Source organism: Bison bison, unplaced genomic scaffold, assembly GCF_000754665.1.
Source record: "Bison bison bison isolate TAMUID 2011002044 unplaced genomic scaffold, Bison_UMD1.0 scf7180017849548, whole genome shotgun sequence".
NCBI classification, from domain to species: domain Eukaryota; kingdom Metazoa; phylum Chordata; class Mammalia; order Artiodactyla; family Bovidae; genus Bison; species Bison bison.
In genome coordinates, this window is record NW_011480121.1 from 13340 (window position 1) to 17780 (window position 4441).

Below are 4441 nucleotides of genomic sequence, written 5' to 3' on the forward strand. Positions count from 1 at the left end.
CTACTACTGTGGGCAAGAATCCCTTAGAAGAAAGGGAGTAGCCATCATAGTCAACAAGAGTCCGAAATGCAGTACTTGGATGCAATCTCAAAAATGACAGAATGATCTGTTTGTCTCCAAGGCAAACCATTCAATACCACAGTAATCCAAGTCTATGCCTGGACCAGTAATGCTGAAGAAGCTGAAGTTGAAAAGTTCTATGAAGACCTTTAACACATTCTAGAACTAACACTCAAAAAAGATGTCCATTTCATTATAGGGGACTGGAATGCAAAAGTAGGAGGTTAAGAGCTACCTGGAGTAACAGGCAAACTTGGCCTTGGAGTACAAAATGAAGCAAGGCAAAGGCTAACAGAGTTTGTAAGGGAACACACTGGTCACAGCAAACACCCTCTTCCAACAACACAGAGAAGACTCTACACATGGACATCACCAGATGGTCAACACTGAAATCAGACTGATTATATTCTTTGCAGCCAAAGATGGAGAAGCTCTATACAGTCAGCAAAAACAAGACCAGGAGCTGACTATGGCTCAGATCATGAACTCCTTATTGCAAAATTCAGACTTAAATTGAAGAAAGTAGGGAAAACCACCAGACCATTCAAGTATGACCTAAATCAAATCCCTTATGATACAGCGGAAACGACAAATAGAGTCAAGGGATTAGATCTGATAGACAGAGTGCCTAAAGAACTATGGATGGAGGTTCGTGACATTGTACAGGAGGCGGTGATCAAGACCATCCCCAAGAAAAAGAAATGCAAAAAGGCAAAATGGTTGTCTGAGGAGGCCTTACAAATAGCTGAGAAAAGAAGAGAAGTGAAAGGCAAAGGAGAAAAGGAAAGATATGCCCATTTGAATGCAGAGTTCCAGAGAATAGCAAGAAGATAAGAAAGCCTTCCCCAGTGATTAATGCAAAGAAATAGACAAAAACAATAGAATGGGAAAGACTAGAGATCTCTTCAAGAAATTAGAGATACCAAGGGAACATTGAAATGCTATGGGCCTAACAGAAGCAGAAGATATTAAGAAGAGGTGGCAAGAACACACAGAACTATATAGAAAAGATCTTCATGACCCAGATAACCGTGATGGTGTGATCAGTTACTTAGAGCCAGACATCCTGTAGTTCAAAGTCAAGTGGGCCTTAGGAAGCATCACTACGAACAAAGCTACTGGAGGTGATGGAATTCCAGTTGAGCTATTTCAAATCCTGAAAGATGATGCTCTGAAAGTGCTTCACTCAATATGCCAGCAAATTTGGAAAACTCAGCAGTGGCCACAGGACTGGAACAGGTCAGTTTTCATTCCAATCCCAAAGAAAGGCAATGCCAAAGAATGCTCAAACTACCGCACAATTGCACTCATCTCACACGCTAGTAAAGTCATGCTCAAAATTCTCCAAGCCAGGCTTCAACAGTATGTGAAATGTAAACTTTCAGATGTTCAAGCTGGATTTAGAAAAGGCAGAGGAACCAGAGGTCAAATTGCCACCATCCATTGGATCATCACAAAAGCAGGAGAATTACAGAAAAACATCTACTGCTTTATTAACTATGCCAAAGCCTTTGACTTTGTGGATTACAATAAACTGTGGAAAATTCTTCAAAAGATAGGAATACCAGACCACCTGACCTGCCTCCTGAGAAATCTGTATGCAGGTCAAGAAGCAACAGTTAGAACTGGACATGGAACAGTGGACTGGTTCCAAATTGGGAAAGGAGTACGTCAAGGCTGTACATTGTCACCCTGCTTATTTAACTTACATGCAGAGTACGTCATGAGAAATGCCAGGCTGGCTGAAGGACAAGCTGGAATCAAAATTGCCAGGAGAAATATCAATAACCTCAGATACGCAGATAACACCACCCTTATGACAGAAAGCAAAGAACTAAAAAGCCTCTTGGTGAAAGTTAGAGTGAAAAAGTTGGCTTAAAGCTCAACATTCAGAAAACTAAGATCATGGCATATGGTCCAATCACTTCATGGCAAATAGATGGAAAAACAATGAAAACAGTGAGAGACTTTAGTTTTTAGGGCTCCAAAATCACTGCAGATGGTGACTGCAGCCATGAAATTAAAAGATGCTTGCTCCTTGGAAGAAAAGCTATGTTCAACCAGGACAGCATATTAAGAAGCAAAGACCTTACTTGGCCAACAAAGGTCCATCTTGTCAAAACTATTGTTTTTCCAGTAGTCATGTATGGATGTGAGAGTTGGACCATAAAGCAAGCTGAGTGCTGAAGAACTGATGCTTTTGAACTGTGGTGTTGGGAGAAGACTCTTGAGAGACCCTTGGACTGCAAGGAGATCCAACCAGTCCATCCTAAGGGAAATCAGTCCTGAATATACATTGGAAGGACTGATGCTGAAGCTGAAATTCCAATACTTTGTCCACCTGATGGAAAGAACTGACTCAGTAGAAAAGACCCTGATTCTGGGAAAGATTGAAGGCCGGAGGAGAAGGGGAAAACAGCAGATGAGATGGTTGCATGACATCACTGACTCGATGGACATGAGTTTGAGTAACCTCCGGGAGTTGATAATGGACAGGGAGGCCTGGCGTGCTGCAGTCCATGGGGTCGCAAAGAGTTGGACCTGACTCAGAACTGAACTGAACTGAAAACTGCCACCAGAGGGAAAAAGCTAACTGCATGATGACCAGGCTGTAGAAATGACATAAGTTGCTCCATGTGGCACACTTCCAAAACCTGCGCTCAAGAAAACAAGAACAACTTGACCCTGGAGCTGAAGATTCACTTCACTCCAAATAAGATGATGCTCACCAGAGCCTGCACCACAATTTCAGGATGCTGGTCAGAGCTGACTGTGCTGCTCTGCACGTAGCCACCACCTGCAAACCCTCGACGCTTTCCTTTAAAAGCTCTTGCCCTGATCGGCAACTCAGAAGTGGTTTGGGGGACACCAGTCTGCCATCTCCCCAGGTTGCCAGGTTCCTGAATAAAGCATCTTGCTTCTGCAACCAACAAAACTTGTCTGTCTGCCAAACAGGGAGTAATGAGCAGCTGACCTTGAGTTTGGCTCCAGCCCAGCTGGTAACAGTCGTGGTGTATATATAATATTGGATTCAGTTTGCTAGAACTTGACGAGGATTTTAAACCTATACTCATAAGCGATATTGGTCTTTGTTTCTCTTTGTAGTCTCTCTCTCTGACTTTGGTGTCTGCGTGATTCTGGCCTCAGAGAATGAGTTAGGAAGTGCCCCTGCCTCTTCAGACTTTGGCGAGAGTCTGAAATAGATTACAGGTTGCTGTCTGCGAGGCTGCCACAGAGCTTAGACATGAGGGATGGAACCAGGGTAAGTTAAAATGCCACACAGCCCTGTGCTGAAATTACACTATTTTTTCTTGATTAAGCACTCCTCTGATTTCTGCAAGACTTTCTCTACTTTCAGAGGCTGAAAATGTTGATTCTGAAATTTTTTGCAAAATTTTTCCTGCTTTTGTGGAGAGATGGGCTTCGAGAATTCTCCACCCCACTATTTTTCTGTGTGGTTTTCCACAACTGGCACATGTTCCTGGTGATGGAGAGGCCAGCCCCGGATGTGGGCAGGAACTGGCTGCAGCTCTGGGACATGTGGCCTCATGTCTACTGTATGAGCTTCTCAGTGCCTCTGGTGTTAAAAATTGAGCAGATAAGTTTTGCATGTATCAGTGAAGATAGACACCAGCTAAAAAGTACAAAGACAATCCCTGGTGGCTCAGAGGGTAAAGAATCTGCTTGCAGTGCAGGAGACCTGGGTTCGATCTCTGGGTCAGGAAGATCCCCTGGAGAAGGGAATGGCTACCTACTCCAGTTCTTGCCTGGGAAATTCCACGGGCAGCGGAGCCTGGAGGGCTACAGGCCACAGGGTCACAAAGAGCTGAACACGACTGAGTTACTTAGCGCACAAAGTGAAGGTAAAGAGCCACAGAACGACAAAAGCAACGACAGATGACAGAGGGCAGCGTGGCGCCAACCGTGACTTCACGCGGGGCCCGGACCCAAGTCTAGCTCTCAGTGTGGCCACCGGGCAACGGGTGGCCCCACCCCAGCAGTCACCCCCCTACCTCGAGGCGCGATAGACACGGAATCGGGTGGTGCTGGACTGTCCTTACGTGGGGTCAGCGGCTTCGGGGTAAGAGCCACGCCGTGGGGCTGGCTGGGGGGACTCTGGAATTGGCCCAGCAGGGAGGAAAACCTCTACCACCACCATCGTGGGAGACGAGCAGACACTGACCGCCTCAGGGCCCGGGGGAGACGACCAGACACTGACCGCCTCAGGGCCCGGGGGAGACGACCAGACACTGACCGCCTCAGGGCCCGGGGGAGACGACCAGACACTGACCGCCTCAGGGCCCGGGGGAGACGACCAGACACTGACCACCATCGTGGGAGACGACCAGACACTGACCGCCATCGTGGGAGACGACCAGAC